Source organism: Pinus tabuliformis, chromosome 3_1 (assembly GCF_031772625.1).
Source record: "Pinus tabuliformis cultivar Carrire ecotype Pingquan chromosome 3_1, CPIR1, whole genome shotgun sequence".
Taxonomy (NCBI): Eukaryota; Viridiplantae; Streptophyta; class Pinopsida; order Pinales; family Pinaceae; genus Pinus; species Pinus tabuliformis.
This window is the reverse complement of record NC_142301.1, coordinates 177,519,490-177,537,766: the sequence shown is the minus strand read 5'-3', so window position 1 is coordinate 177,537,766 and position 18,277 is coordinate 177,519,490.

The window sequence follows — 18,277 nt, the reverse complement described above, 5'->3', positions numbered from 1 at the left end:
TCAAGATACTCAAAAATTGCCGGGCATGAACGAGATCTAAACACGGGAGTGACAGATCTCTCTTGGCGAACAATTCTTGAAATCATATTAGGATTCTCATAGAAAGGAGGAGGATTTGGATCTAGATTAGCTGTTGTATATCTCTTTGAATCCAACGTGTTATTCTCAAGAAATTAAAGGAACAAAAACAACTTGATCAGCCTGTCAAACTATAAACGTATCATCCAAAGTTTAGAATTCTCAAAAGTACTGGGGTGATTCGCAAATCAAGTGTCACAATTACAAGCTATACTGGAGATTGACTGAAGCAATGTTTATCTACTTGCGCTAATGCAAAGCAAAAGCGTTTCGAAGGCTACCTGGCATAACTTCAGGCTCCGTCTGTAGCTTAGAAAACCAATGACATCAACAAGCAAACCATTTTCTTCCCCAGTATGGTTGCCACTATGTTAGAGCCTAGATTTTTCTCAGGCTGAAAAGACAAGGTTCTAGGTCCACATCAAACCACGCTCAGCCTCGTAGCTAGCCCTACAAGGACAGGAGAGGGCTCTCTCCGGGTCGATCTCAGTGAAAGATACTCAATGGGGTTGGAGATGACTGATTTAGAAACTGATCGTAGGCTAGGTATTAAGTGCAAAGGGTTTGATTTGAGTTTTTTAGGGTTTTGTTGAAAAAATTGGGAAGGCAAATTTGGGCTTGGGGATGAGGCACAGTTTCTACAGAGGTCTGATTTGGGGCAAGGAAGGAAATTGTTTTGATGCTTTAAAGAAACTGAGATGGATAGATTATATAGGTGAGGAGCTAAGGAGAGAAAGAGAGTCTCAAGGATTCTCCTTAAACTGAAGACAACATGTAAATTTAAACAAATTCAAAGGGAGAGCATAACATTTATGGATTCCACCTTAATCACTCATTTGTTTCAAATTCAGAAGAAGAAGCATGAAAATGATACACATAACAATAGATAAACTTATAATTACTCAGAGAAGCACACCATAAAAACATAAAGCCACATGGATCCCAAGTAGTGCTGCAAAACCCTGGTCTTTCCTTAGCCAAAAATGCAGAAGTGGATGTACAATAGAGTGCCAAGCTTTTCCCAAGAGTCCAACCCTGAAAATGACTTAGAAATTACATAATATACACAAGCCAACCTCTTCCCTAGCCTCTAGGGGTCGAGCTCATTCTTCTAGGATATGTTTCAACCAATTCTAAACAAAGCACTAAAATCTAGGCAATCAAAACAACTTGCCTCTATAAGGTAGGAAACTGATTCATTCATTAAATTTTCACTCTTTGGTGAATGAATCCTCTAGAACAAGTAGCTAAGTGTCAAAATTACATCATGTCCATTCAATTACATCAATATAGGTCAAAAATAACATCACAAATCAAAACTAGTCAAATTGGCCGAATTTCTGAGCTGGAAGGTGAAAAATTGGGCCAAAAACCTCTGTGCGCCGCACCAATTTTTGTATGCATCGCGCTACTTTGTTGTTCATTTTGAGGCACTTCCAGAAGTCCAAATTGAGCTTAAGTGTTCTTGTTGGAAAGCTCTGCCTGTCTACTTTCCAACCCAAGTGGAATTTTTAAATTGGGTTCCAATTTGCCCCTCCAAAACCTCAATCTCCCAAGATGGCTTCCTGTGTGTGAAATTAGGGGCAGAGAGGTAATTTTTAGGGTGTTTTTGACCTCCCGAGATCTCAAAACTTGCCCAAATTTCTTGGCCAAGCACAAACAGTCATAATTTTCCATGAAAAATCCAAAACTATAAACGTTTTTGCATTTGGAGCCTCCTATTGTAAGCGCGCGCCACGTGGCGCGACGCACAGGGAGAAAAACCCTGTTTTTTGCACAAAAATTTCCAAAAATACCAAAAATGCCCCAAATTTCTTGAAATTTGGGCTGGAGCTTCCTTATCAAGTGTTATGCTAGGCTAAAGAGGCCTCGGCCAATATCTAAAGACGATCGAGCTCCCTTTGCCTCTTTTTCTTCTTGATTGCCTTCCTCAATTTCGCCTTCAAATTCCTGATTCGGGCCTTGCACACTTTGTTGCGCGCCATGTAATGAAAAGCCATGTGTCTCAGCAGTGCATGGTCTTTTTCGGCCTTGTCCAACAGCCTCTCTAAGTGCATGTTCACTCTCTCAAGATTGGCCTCCCGATCCTCATTAATTTCTTGCTCCAATGATGTGAGCTCAACTCTTCTCCTTTGTGCAGCTTGGCGATGCTCACGAATGTTTTGTAGCTCCATGATCGCTTGCTGATCCTCAAGCTACTTGTTCCTCTGCTCCAAGTATTTCATGGTCCACTTAGCCCTCTCCAAGTCAAGGGATAAGGCTTTGATCTCTGATTGCTGCTCCTGGATGATCTCTCTAAGTTTGGCGCTTTGTGGACCCGTATCTGTATCATCATCATGAAGGAGAATGAACTTGGTCTCTTGTTCACCTGATGGCTCACCTGAAGGCCCCTCATCCTGCATTGGCTCCTTGCCTTTTTCCTGTACCTGTGATGCTGATGGAGGAAGCGAGGCCCCTTCCACCCCGGGTGGAGATAACACTCGCTTTGCCGCTGCAAACAAATGTCTGGTGCCTCTCTGATATGTGATGAAAACTGGCACACTAGTAGTCTCATGGTGCTCATACTGATGAGAAGGTTCACCATCATGCTTAACCTCTGATACTCCCTGTGAAGCCCTGAATAAGTCACGAGAGATGAAATCATCCCAGGTGATGCCCTGCAATCCAAACTGATGAACCACCAAAATATTTATAAGAGAAAAATGATATACACTGTTAAGTTGTTGCTGAGGGATTTTACGCTCTATAAAGGTGGTCATCCTCTCAATGTTCCTACAAATGAAATATGGAATGTTCATCATCCGTACCCTAGTGAAATGCATGAGCAACCTGATATGATAAGCATAAAGACGAGAGAATTGTCCCTCATAGCTGAAATATTTCATGATCAATCTCATTAGTGGAGCATATTCATCTTTCAAATACCGGAATGGGAACACTCTCTTGAGCTGCCTCAAGCAATTGGTTTTAATGTATGGCTCATAATGCTGCCGATCAATCTTTTGTTTCTTGTGCCATGGTTCCCCAATGTTTGGTATACCAGTTGCTAATGAGACAGATTCTAGTGTAAGTGTGAAGGTGACACCAGCCAAGATAGCTTGATCTCCGTGCAAGTGCAGCACAAAAAGACGAGCCAACTCATGATGAAATTGGACACTAGCCACCTTTTGACAAAACTCATAGCATGACTGATGCTGAAAACACTGCATAGCAAGAGAGCAGGCCTGCAATTCTGTAAGGGTGGTCGGTTCTTCCCTAACATGCCTGCCACTTTTATGAGGCCTCCGGGGTGCCTGTTCTTCCAAGGGAGAGTCACTTTGGGTTTCTACCTCATAGTCCGACGAATGCTTAGATGCCATGACTACTGGACAAACTACCTCAAAGACAAAATGACTGCTGTGTATAAACTGTGCTTGAACTGCTCTTTGGTGTTGTATTCCAATTTCTGCCACCAAGGGAAAAACAAATGCAACAGGGACTGTTAGGGATTGTTAGGAAGGGGAAACAATATTGAGGAATGGGAATTATTGGGAGAAATTTAATAGGGAAATATGGGAGAGGGTTTGAGGGATTTGATGTATGGGAATAGGGTTTAGGGTTTGGGATTAGTTGTATAGGTTTTGAGGTGTGAGGTTAGGGGATTTGGGATAGAGTATGTAGGAGAAGGGAGTAATGGATTTAGGTGATAAAGAATTAAGGATTAGTGAAGATAAGGGAACAAATGGGAGGGAGACAAAATCTTGGTGGCAAAACAGTGAATTTTAAACTTGGCTGCAATTGGCTTGACGATCTTTAGAAGTAGGTTTTGAAAATTTTTGTTGCAACCACTATCACCCATAAACCACTGTCTCCTATAAGCCTTCCTGGCAAATCTAGGCAAAGTATTATCAATTTGGTGAAGTTTCCAACAATTTTCGGGCTTGAGGCTATATGCGCCGCGCTCAAAACCCAGTGCACTACGTTCTCTGTGTGCGACGCGCCCGTTCAACTTTATAATGGGCGGAAATCCCCAGTGCGCCGCGCGCTCTATGTGCGCTGCGCCACCTATTATATGCACCGCGCCGGTCAGTTGCAAGCCAGTTCTCTTCAAAACATACACTACTCTCACAAATTCGCCTTGAAACGTTTTTCTCCAACCTTGGCATGCAAAATGACTTTCATCTTCATGGAAAAACTTTATATAGACATCAATTTGATTTTTGTCTCTCCAAAAACCCACTTTGTAATGTTTTGCAATTGACACTTTTTCACAATTAATAGAACTTTGACCTTTTTGTTTCCTCCTTGATTTTTGGTTGAAATGATGAATTTCTTGGCAATTTTTTGTAGGGATAGCTGACATGGAATTTGGCAAAGGATACCAAGGTTGCGCCTAGAGAATTCAAGAACTGAAAATTTTGAAAAAATATTACAAAAAAAGAAATGTCGACTTATCTTCAAAACAGAGTTTTGAAGAGAAGTCATAATCCATCCATATGACGATAAGAATCTTTTGAAATAACAACCTATCAAGGACCTCCCTCTGGCCTGCTAGCTTTATTAGAATTTGTCGAAGACCAAATTGACTAACCCTAGACCTAATGACTAAAATGACTGTTATAACCAAGAAACTGCAACAGGACTGCAAATGACTTTTAAGATTTGATTTTGATGGACAGACCTGAGCCAACAGTGCAAAGCATGAGGGGGATGAATGACAAAAACCCTTCCATCAGATTTATGGCATGCTCCTAACGAAATGCAATTGATCGAAAGCGATGGGACACCTAAACATGAAATGAAAAGAGAGTTTTGATCTCTGACGGAGGGATGACTAGACCGACTCTAACACCCTCCATGCTCCTATTTCCGTGCGTTTTTCCTCCATGAAATTAGCCCCTATTATTTAGGAATTTCCCGCTATTGAATTGTGAAATTCTTCCAGTTCCTTCCTCTAACTGTATGCACCACCTGTACACATGGGGAATATGCTACAATCGATAGTACATTTCCCTGAAATCTCCATCTCAACTGGGTAAATTGAATTCTTTGCATGCAACAATTATTTTGCGTTGATTGATCAGTTAACAAGTTGATCACTGCGTGTGGTTGAAGTTCCACTTCCGCAAGTTTACCTACACTAGTTCTTCTGTCAGTTAGAACTAGTTTAACTGACAATAACTCAAATTAATTGAAATAAATTGCTACAAATTAGAAATCAATCAAACTGAACTAAACTCAAGCTTCCCCAACTTGAATTAACTGAGTTACCTAAGTGGCAAGTGCCATGTCACCTTAGTTAACTACCTCCAAGATTTTTACTGAAATAGAAATTCATTTTTTCTCTAGTTTGACCAACGCAAAGTCAAACTGAGATTTTTTCTGTCTAGAGGAAAATCCCTAGTCACTTCCTCTCATTTTGAGGATGTTGTGTAAGATTATCCCTAGCTTCTTTAGGGCACAAGGCCAAGTTACAATGATATACTCATCATGAGGTCAACATGTCACTTATAGGTATAGAATCTAGGTGGTGAGTATAACGCTATTCCTCAACCACTTGAGCTAGACCCAATAGACTTTGTGTTTTTTGACTTGCAAAAACTAATTGGTCAATCTTGGTAACGTTTATATACTCTACTCTTGTTTTTCTAGGCTTGGGGGCAAAGTAGGTAGATTCAAATCAACAAACAACTTGGCAATGTAATATAGTAATAATAGGACTCAAAGTTGACAGATGTAGAAAATGCATAAATAAAAAACTTACATAGTTTAACATTGGAGTACAACACTTCAATACTAGGTGTAATGTAATGAAGGCAATTACACTTCACCCAAACAAAAAAGAATGTGATTGATTGATAAAATTACATAACATGGTTGATAATTCGAAGGGAAAATCCACCTTTATGGTAAGAGGTGGGTTGATTTGTCATTGGAGTTCCTAAACTCTAGATCAGCTAGTGCTTTTTACCATCTTTGTCACCTACATATCCAATTTCCTCATCAATTCTTATGTTTCATCCAGATAGAGAAGTGTTTGATAAAAACTAATATGGAGACAAGCTATAACAAATTTTCACATGAAATTATCTTTGTGAGTTAAGGAACCTAAATTTAGAGATAAAAAGTAATCAAACAATATTGTTGATGTGATATTTCAATACACAACAATAAAAATCCAACTAAGCATACCTAACTATTATTATTCTATGTATTTACTATCAATGAACTTTAGCAAAAATTTCCAAAATAAACTTCGCCATATAGGCCATTAGTATATAGACCCTCTAAATAAGTGACACTACACTAGAAATCATAGTAACTCCAATATTTTTGCAAGGAGAAAGACTAAATAGTTTCTAACAATACAATATAATACATTCCTCATAAAATATAAGATGTTTTAAAATTATTCTAACCAAAGAGGTTTTTGTATAAAATAATATTAAATGAATAGTTTGTTTTTAATTAGGAAAACCCATTTTAGTTAAATCTATCATTGCAGTCATTCTTTTCTATGTTTGCAAATATACCATGCGTTAGATTTGTTTCTCTTTAGCACAAATACAAACATTGTAAGGTAAAACAAATCCAACACAAACACAACCATTGTAAGGTAAAACAAATCTAGAGAATGCTATATTTGTTTCTAGCACAAACAAAAGCATTGCAGGGTAAAACAATTCTAGCTTCTGCTACATTTGTTTCTAGCATAAACATAAGCATTGCAAGGTAAAACAAATCTAACATTTGCTTAATTTGTTTCTATCTAGTACAAACACAAGCATTGCAACGTAAAATAAATCTTGTATGTGTTAGATTTTCTTCTAGCACAAAAAGAAGCATTAAAAGGTAAAACAAATCTAGCACATGTTAGATTTATTTCTAACACAAAAGAAATCATTGCAAAGTAAAAAAAAATTATAGTGCATGCTATATTTGTTTCTAGCACAAACAAAAGCATTGCGGAGAAAAATAAATCTAGCATGCGCTAACACATACAAAAGCATTGCAGGGGGAAACAAATTTAGCACACACTAGATTTGTTTCTAGGACAAACAAAAGCATTGTAGGATAAAAGAAAATCTAGGGTGTGCTAGCTTTGTTTTTAGTATAAACACAAATATTAAATCTAGTGACCACTATATTTGTTTTTAGCACAAACACAAACATTTCAGGGTAAACCAAATTTAGTCCTATATAATCTTTTCTAGAACAAACACAAACATTGCGAGACAAAACAAATATTACACCTACTAGACTTGTTTCTAACACAAACACAAGAATTATAAAACAAAACAGATCTAGCATGCATTAGATATGCTTCCAGTACAAACACTAACATTGCAAGGTAAAACAAATCTAACACAATCATAAGCATTGCAGGGTGAAAAAAATGTAGCAGGTGTTATATTTGTTTCTAACAAAAACAAAAGCATTGGAGGGTAAAACAAATCTAGTGCGCAAGATTTATTTGTAGTACAAATAAAATCATTGCATGTACAAAAAATGTAACGCATGCTAGATTTGTTTCTAGCACAAACACAAGCATTGTAGGGTAAAACAAATATAGTGCTCGCTAGATTTGTTTTTAATACGAACAAAAGAATTGTAGGGTAAAACAAATCTAGTGTAAAAAAACACAAAAGCATTGTATGGTAACACAAGTACAAACACAGGGATTGCATGGTAAAACAAATCTAGTGCAAACAAATCTATCACATAATATATTTGTTTCTAGCACGAACAAAATCATTGTACGGTAAAACAAATCTAGTGCATGCTAAACTTGTTTCTAGCACATACACTAACATTGCAAAGTAAAACAAATCTAACACATTATAAATTTCCTTTTAGCATAAAAACAAGAATTGCAAGATAAAACAAATATAGTGTGCACTAGATTTGTTTCTAACATAGATACGAACAATGTAAGGTAAAACAAATATAGTTTGCAATATATTTTTTTCTAGCATAAATACGAGCATTGCAAGGTAGAAGAAATATACCGCACATTAGATTTGTTTCACCATGCAATGTGGTTTTGTTTGTGCAAGAAGGAAATCTAGCGTGTGTGAGATTTCTTTTCCCTTATAATATTGTTATTATTATTGTTTATTTTATTACAAATATAATGATGAAAGCAATGATAACATTTGTAATTCATATTTTCTTCAATAATTAGAAAAGTTGGTAAAAATTTCTTAAAATTATTTTTAGAAATCATTGACTATGAAGCGAAGGAAAATTCAAAGGAAGCATCTAAGGGTGAAGGAAGTTTAGGAACTACGTTACCAAAACTTTGTTGCAAATGGTTAGGCATTAGGTGAATAAATGAATGTTGATTAAAGAAGTTTGGGCTATCATTTTCTTGCAGTGAACTTGTATAATATGGTTTGGAGTTTCTTGTTCTTATGCATGTGTTAAAAGAGATGTTGTAAAAGATGATTTCATAATATCTTTTAACTTGTGATTTTTTTAAACACATTTGAAATTGTCATATATTTATGTACAAATGTTTCCAGATTCTATGGACTATGGTGCAAGTGAGATTACAAAGACATCATGAATTATTGTTGTATTGTGTAGCCTTTATTAATTTAAGTTGATTTGTATTTCAGGATACCAATACTTTAGTAGAAATAAGATTTTTGTATTTTTTATTGCAAGTAAAATATTGTGTTAATTATTAATTTGAATGGTTTTTTAATGTGTTCATATCAAAATTTCTTAAAAATGGATTAGTTTGTATGTAGAAATTATTAGATAATTCGTATGCTTGCTTGATTTGCACCATTGCTATTATTTTTTCAATTGTCATTCACCTTGTCATTATACCTTTTAGAAATTAGTGATTTGAAGAATGGTTCAATATGTTCATTGTCTTCTAATAACTTTTGTTTTTCGATGAAAGTTAAAAAGGCTATATTAGGTTGTATATATCACCAACCATAGAAGTAGATCTTGGACTAAAATAAGCACAAAAAAAACTAAGGGATATACTCTAGAAAATAATATATAATTGATTAGTATGTTTGAAATTTAAAAGTGTATTAGGTTTTATGTGGAAATTAACATATAATTAGTTTGTTTACTTGAATTAGACCATTGTAATTATATTTGTCAATTGTGATTAAACAAATAATTCTAACTCTTAAAATCAACCATTTAAATGGTGGGTCAATATATTCATGTAATACTTACTTATTCCATACAAATTAAATAAATGTATTAGGTTATATGTATAAACTAGACATATCATTAATTTTTTCACTTCAATGAGAGAATTGTAACAATTTTTTTTATTGCTATTTAACTTCTTGTAAAATTCACTTTGTTACAAATGAAAAAAATCATAATATATACTAACATCATTTTTAAAATGTTTTGAAGTGTTATGTTTTGATGTTCTTAAGTAATGAAGTGTTGAAGTGGAGATATGTTAATGTCATATGTGGTTGCAGTGCATATGCAGATGATCATTAATGTAAGTTGAAAAATGTTGTTGATATTTGAAATGGAAAAAAATATTCTTCCAATCATACATTGGAGATGAACCAAGTTGTCATATTCAAAGAGAACCAGATTGACAGTTTAGTGATAGGTCCTATTTTTTTAGGCCTTCTCAATTGGAAGTATTAAAATATCGATGAAAAATGTATAATGCAATATATATCTATATATATATATATATATATATATATATATATATATATATATATATATATATATATATATATATATATATATATATATATATTATAGATGTCACTGACAAGTACATCTGACAAGTATTTGAGAAATCAAATATTGATATGGAGGAATTTAAATTCATATGGGAAATGTCTCATTTCCATTTGCGAATAAAAGTGAAAGCAAAGAGAACAATACAATTCTACGAAAAAAGAATGATTGATATGTAGTCCCAATATGGAGATAAACATGAAGAATCAAATGTATTTCTAATAGATACATCAAAACACCTTTTTCAATCTGTCGGGTATCGGTCAAACCACATCTTAATAAAAAGCCTATACAGGTCAAGAGCAAGATACTTGGCTTATGCAGGTTTTATTTCCATTTCGTAAGACACTTCATCATATCAAACAAAAACATGAGTACAATTGAATGTTCAATAGGATATGTACTTCATTGTAATAGATCAAGACATTTTTTTTAATAAATTTGTTAACAAAAGAATTCAAAATTTTTAATGCAACTTGAACATGGTTTTTTTGTGAATCAATTTGTATGATTTTTTTATTTTTATTTTTTCAAATTATGTGGGAATTGAAAATCATATTTGTATATGTTATTATTATTATTATTTATATTTTTTTTTGCATTGAATTTGTTGTACCGCGATTTATTTTTCTAAAGTGTGTGTTTATTTTTATTTGCATTGATAAATGAATTATTTGTCATTAAAATAATCTTATATGATCCATTGAGGCAAAATTTCATTGATTTCTACTTACTTATATTTGTTAATGCTCATATATAAATGTGAAATGTAATTTTGAAATAATGCTAGATGTAAATAAAAGTACAACCCTTACTAAAAATATTATAGATAACTTAGTTGATAAATGCTACATACACTATTTGGGATAATAGAAAATAGGGCATAGGTAATGGAAAATAGGTGAATGATTTGAAATATTTGAACTAGAAGATATTCGGTTTCCCAACCCATATTTTTTTGGTATATTTGTAATATTTAAATCAATTAATATTTGTAATTGCAATCATATCATATTGAAAGTTATCAAGGCACAAAGTTGTTGGAAATAATACTGAGAGGGGGGGTGAATCAATATTATCAAGTCAAATATTCCCTTTTTCAAATTCAGATAATATACGCTACTTCAGTTAATTAAACCCGCGTATATACGCAACTATGTAGAAGGAAAACCGCGTATACAATGCAAACTTATAATTTACTTTATTTGTCAGATGTTGATTGTTAATCTGTGTATCAGAATCAAATAACCAGTAACCAGGAACAGTAAAATAGAGTAGAAGACAATCACACACAAGAACACAAGATATAAGGTGGAAACCCAATGTGGGTGAAAACCACCTGCTGCAATTCGTCTCTATCTTCTTTTAATTAGAAACTTCTTTTTACAATGTACTGGTGCAGTCCTTTACTAGTACGCAGGCTGCAACCTACAAAGAGCTACAACCCTCTCTCGTTCTCTAGATTCTCCTGGAAGGGAGCTACAACCCCCTTAGCTCTTGTACTAGCCAAGATACTAGTACGTAGGTGCTGGCCTATAGAAGGCTACAACCTTCTATTTCTTCCAGGGACCACGTTTCATAAATTTTCAGACTGGATCCATGAACATCAAACAATCATAAACAATTTCTGCATCAAACAACCTCCTTTTCACCAATTAGAACTGAATCAAGTAGATACTTCTCTGACAGCTGTACCCAAAACACAGTAACAGTAACCACACACCAAATTCTGAACCCAAAACACTGTAGCAATAAACAAAAGCAGCTATATCCCAACTCAAAAGATATACGCTACTTCAGTAACTTGAAACCTGCGTGCATACGCTGTTTTCGTTCACTGAACCAGCGTGTATACGCGCCTTTGCTTCATTGAACCTGCGTATAGATCTATAAAAGATAATTCACTCTTTCAAATATTCAAACACTGATTAACCCAGATTATCATATTTATAGATCAAGCATGCACCACATATAACAGATCAAAATCATGCAAAGGTATTATCATTCAAGCCAAAAGATTATGACCCATCAATAGAACTTATCCTTCTTTGCGCTAAGGTTCCTCCTTCATTCAGATCCAGATCTGCACCATAACCCCAATCACCAATATTTCAGATCTCGCACTTATTAGATATTCAATTAATTTAGATAATTCTTTGCCAAATGATCTCCTTCCTCTTTTATAGACTTAGGCATTTCACAATACCAAAGTCCAAAACCATAATAAACAATACCAAGGACCCAATACTTGGGATCAACACTTCTGACGAGATACCATGGTCCAAAACCATAGGTTCAAATACCAAGGACTAACTACCATGGACCAAAAGTAAATTCTCCAACATATACACGCTTTTACTTGCGTGAAAGTGCATGTATATGCATACGCGCCTTTGTCACTTATAACCCGCGTGTATACGCAACTTCGTCTAGGTGAACCTGCGTATATGTCTTTTTCTTCATTCTGAAAGCCTGTACTGAGATCCAGTCACCAAAGAGAGTTGCCATCAAGGACAACACCTGTGCCATAGCTCCAAACCTGTGTCATAATGCCAACAACCTCCCCCTTTGGACTTGATGGCAACCCCATGATCCTCAAAGTCATTCTCCCCCTTTATCATCAAGGGCAAAGGGTTGTGCTCCCCCTGAGTACATGCTGAAATCTCTTCCCTACTGTGCTGACCATGCTCCCCCTGACTGTAGGCAAGATCTACAAAAAGATTTTCTTCAAGAAGAACCATGACTTATACATCATAAAAGACCTTCCTATCACCAAAAGACTTAATACATACATTCATCCACCCAACCAAGTGGGGATACATAAGAAATTTACATATGTCAACCAAGTACATTACATATTCATCCCAAGCATAGTGGGGAAACAAAAATAGGCCGTTACATGACCTTGACACCATAAAAGAGATACATGACATAGAGACAAAATATCTAGAGCAAGACTTATGAAACTCATCAATAACTCATATCAGCAACATCTGTTAATCACCATTCAGATCAGCAACCATGATTTTCTTCTGTTCTCCCTCTGCATTTGTTCCACCTGAAACCAACAACAGCTGTGTACTAGAACCAAAAATCTTCAAAGATAATGCCAACAATGCATCATTAGAAGTTTATCTGCTCCCCCTGAACCTGTGCCGGATGGTCTCTGTCAGACCATATCTTCAACCAGAACCTGTCCCTATTGATATACATCAAACCTCAATATACGTGACTGTCTCTGCCCAAACCGGCGTATGTACGCGGATCCTCCTCAGGAAACTCGCGTACACCCATTTTTCTTTGAAATGGACAAGTTTTAACAGCAAGATGATGCATCAACTACTCCCAACTTCTGTCTGAGGTATTCAAAAGTTTCCCTGGGCAGTGGTTTGGTGAGAATATCAGCAACTTGTTCCTTAGAAGGAACATACTCCAATTTGACCTTTTGTTCCAACACTTGTTCTCGGAGAAAGTGATACTTGATCGGTATGTGCTTGGTCTTTGAATGCATGACTGGGTTCTTTGAAATGCTGATTGCACTTGTATTATAACATAAGATGGAGATAGGTGGTGTACAAGTTATTTGAAAATCCTACAAGGTCTGCATCATCCAAAGGAGTTGAGTGCAGCAAGATGCAGCAACCACATATTCCGCTTCAGCTGTAGATAAAGCAATCAAACTCTGTTTCTTCCTGAACCAAGATACTAATCTGGAACCCATGAAGAATGCACCACCACTTGTGCTCTTTCTGTCATCCACGCTTCCAGCCTAATGTGCATCTGTATAAGCATGAAGAGTGGGATCTATATCTCTAGGATAACATAAGCCATATTTTTGAGTTCCTTGAAGATACTTGAAAATTCTCTTCACTTCCTGAAGATGAGTTTCCTTTGGATTTGCCTGAAATCTTCCAACTATTCCCACTGCATGCATGATGTCTGGTCGGGTACCTGTCAAATAAAGTAGACTTCAAATCATAGATCCATAGGTTGGTTGATGCACTGTTGCTGATTCATCATTTGTACTGAGGTTGCATCCTGTAACCATGGGGGTACATACTGGTTTTGCATCTTCCATGCCATATTTCTTCAAGATCTGCTTGAGATACTTGGTTTGAGACAAACAGATACCGCCTTCATTTTGTTGGATTTGCAATCCAAGAAAATATGTCAGTTCTCCAAGCAAAGACATTTCGAATTCTTTCTGCATCACCAAGGCAAAGCTTTGACTCATAGCTTCTTCATTGCTCCCAAAGATAATGTCATCTACATACATAATAAGTATTAGCAATTTGTCATTTTTATTTTTTATATAAAGATTGCTATCTGCTGATCCTTTTGAAAAACCTTGTTGATGAAGATATTTGTCCAAACAGTAGTACCAAGCCCTTGGAGCCTGTTTAAGACCATAGAGAGCCTTTTTTAGTCTGCATACAAGATTTGGATCATTCCAAAGAATGAAACCATCTAGTTGCTCAATGTACACTTCTTCTTCTAAGTCTCCATTCAGAAAGGCTGATTTCACATCCATTTGAAATACTTTGAACTTTTGAAAGCTTGAGAGAGCAAGGAACATTCGGATGGCATCAAGTCTAGCAACGGGAGCAAAAGTTTCTTCAAAGTCTATTCCTTCTTGTTGAGCATACCCTTTACAAACAAGTCTGGCCTTGTTTCTAATTACTTCCCCATTTTCATTCAACTTGTTTTTAAGGATCCATTTTGTCCCTATGACATTCTTATCTTTTGGTCTAGGAACCAACTCCCAAGTGTTATTCTTTTCAATCTGCTCAAGTTCTTCATCCATTGCCTTGACCCAACATTCATCTTTGCATGCCTCTTTTACATTTTTTGGTTCAGTGGAGGAGAGCAATGCCAAATAGCTTGAGGCTCGCAATTGTTCTTCTTGTTTGTATACCTGCCTCTTTCTGCCCCAAAATTTGAGATTCTGGATGATTCTTCTGAACGTACATGGATGGAGTCTTCTCTTCCATCCTTATCTGTTCCTCTGGTGCCTCTTGAGGTTCTTCTTCATCATTAGTCTGATTTGAAGGATGGTCTTCATCCTCTTCGATATTTTCATAATTTACTTGCCTAGGAATGTTTCCTTCTTCATCAACCACTACATCAATGCTGTCAACCATTCTTCCAAGTCTTTTGTTGTAACACTTATATGCTTTGCTGTGAGGAGAATAACCAAGGAGAATGCCTTCATCTGCTCTAGGTTCAAACTTTCCAAGATTTTCATCATTATTCTTAATATAGCATTTGCTTCCAAAGATTTTGAAATGTTTTACTGAAGGAGTCTCACCATACCAGAGCTCATGAGGAGTTTGAGTGCTGTTCACCCGGACATTTGTTTTGTTGAGAATAACAACCACAACAAATGAAGCTTCACCTCGAAGGTTGCGGGAGTTCCAGACTCATCAAGCATAGCATGAGCCATTTGTTGAACCGTTTTTTTCATCCTTTTCACTACTCCATTTTTCTAAGGAGTCCTAGCTGTAGAGAATTCCCTTCTTATTCCATGTTCTTCACAAAAGTTGAAAAATTCATTTGAGGTAAACTCCCCACCTCTATCAGACTTGAGGCACTTAATTTTGTGATCTGATTCATTTTCAACCAAGGCTTTGAAAGATTTGAATTTTTCAAAGGCTTTGTCTTTGTGCTTCATAAGTCCTATCCAAACCATCCTGGAGAAGTTGTCAATGAATAATTTAAAGTATTCTTCTCCTCGAGGTGACCTTTTCCTAGATGGACCACATACATCTGTATGGACTAGTTCAAGAGTCCTGCTAGCTGATCCTTCCTTCTCAGGGAAGTTAGTTCTGGTTTGCTTACCAAACTGGCATGATTTGCATATTGTATTGTTTGGAATTTTGATGTCTGGAAGACCACGAACTGCCTGGTATTTGCATGCTTTCCTTATCTGTGAAAATCGTAGATGCCCCAACCTCCGGTGCCATAACCAATGTTCATCATTCTTGCTTAAATAGCATTGATGTTGTCCTTCTTCAAATATGTATAAATTATTTGGAGTTCTTATGCCTTTGATCACTATTTTTCCTATATCAAGATCACGAACACTACATCCATTTGATCGAAATATTACCTCAGTTTCTTGATCGCACATCTGACTGACACTCAGTACATTATGCTTCAAGCCATCAACATACAAAACATTTCTAGCCTTGACTTTTTCTTTCAACTGAATAGTGCCTTTTCCTTTTATGACTGCAGGGGTATCATTTCCAAAAGAAACTTTCTTTCCTTTTTCTAAAGCACTATATGATTGAAGTTTTTCTTTATCACCTATCATATGCTTCAAACATCCACTGTCGATGTACCATTGATTTTTCTGTCCTTCTGCATAGAAAGCTATCCCACATCTTTCTGGTTGTGGTTACTTCATTCTCCATGTTCTGGCATTTGAGGTTTTTTCCTTCTGAGTTGTCTTTCAAAACCTGCTCCTGCATTCAGAATCTTCATGACTGAAGTTATTACAAATAGAACATTCAATTTCACTTTCAAGGGTGGAAAAGTTGTTGTAGGTCCTTTTCGTGGTTCCAGTCATACTTCTTTGCTTTTGAGCTTCTCTAGTCATGATTGTCTTATAAGCAACACATTGAGCTGCTTTGTGACCAAAGTTATGGCAAGAGAAACATTGGCCATTGAAGAAACTCCTGCGATTATCAAATCTATCAACCAACCGATTGTAGTTTCTACTGACATCCATTCTTGAGGCAAATTGGGAAGATTTTACCTGTGGCTGGTTGTGGCTTCTGTTTGTCCTTAAGGTAGATTGCCCTCGATTTTCTTGATAGTCTTTGTTCATTCTTGAGGTAAATTGTCCCTGATTTACCTGATGATTTCTATTAGGCCTTTGCTCGCTCCTCCTTGCTGCATCAAGATAACTTTTGGAGGTGGATGCTTGAGATGCTTCTCCATTATATCCCAGACCTGTCTTGATTAGTGGAGAATGCTGCACATTGATAATCTCATCCAGAGTTTCAGATCCTTTAACAAATTTAAGATTAAGAGCTTTTGTTTTCTCAATCTCTTTTCTAAGACCAACAATTTCACATTCCAATTTTTCATGATGTTTTTCCCTTTCAGCCAGTTGACATTGCAGAGAATCAATAATCACATTTTCCTCTTCTAAACAAATTTTAAGATTAGAAATCTCTTCATAAAGACATTCTTCATCTATAGCATCCATGTAATCGTCATCTTCAAAAGCCATTAAAAGTTTATAATTATTACCTCATTCATCTTCGTCACTATTTGAAAGTCCATCACTATCGTCATGAGTGTAATAGCTTTTCTTATTTGAATTCTATTTCTTGTTCCATCTAACAGGTTCCTTCCCTTTGTCAATCTTATCCTTATGAGGACATTTGGTAGCATAGTGACCGAGTCTTCCACAAGAAAAGCATTTGAAAGGTAACTTACCTCGGAATCGTCCAACACCCCGTTGAAGGTTTTTTACAAAATTCGATTCTTCTTCTTCTTCTGACACGTGTCCTGACTCATAATAATCTCCTTTGCCTGAAGCCTTGAAGGCAGCTTCTTTCCTGTCTGATCGTCCTCCTTTCCTCATTTCACAAGTAGTCAGAATTCCGTGCAGCTGTGACATGGTAAGGTTTCGTAGATTCTCTTTTTCTTCTATTGTAGAAACTTTAGATTCAAACCTAGGGGACAAAGATCTTAGAACCTTTTCAACCACAACAACCTCTTTTATTTCTTCACCCAAAATTTTCATACAATTAACAATCTCATCTACGCGAAGGAAATAGTTAGCCACACTTTCATCGTTGTGCATTCTGAGATTTTCATACTGAATTCTGAGGGTTTGAAGTTTTGCTCGTTTTACCTGATCATCTCCTTCATAGCTCAGAACAATCTTGTCCCATATTTCTTTTGTGGATTTATACTGCATAACCTTCACGAATTCTGATTGAGATAGACATCCTAATAGAGTATTGACAGCCTTTGCATTTGTTTCATATTTCTTCTTCTCAGCCGGATCTGTAGGAGTTGCTGATGGAAAAGTGTACCCTATATCTATGATATCCCAGACTTCTGTACCAAGAGATTGAAGATAGGCAGTAACTCTTACCTTCCAATATACAAAGTTTGTCCCATCAAAAATTGGTGGCCTGATAGATGCTTCTCTCTCGTAGTTGCTCATGATGATGGATCTTCCTTCAAGCGATCAAGCTTCTTCAGAAGGACCTGCTCTGATACCAATTGTTGGAAATAATACTGAGAGGGGGGGTGAATTAGTATTATCAAGTCAAATATTCCCTTTTTCAAATTCAGATAATATACACTACTTCAGTTAATTAAACCCGTGTATATACGCAACTATGTAGAAGGAAAACCATGTATACAATGCAAACTTATAATTTACTTTATCTGTCAGATGTTGATTGTTAATCTGTGTATCAGAATCAAATAACCAGTAACCAGGAACAGT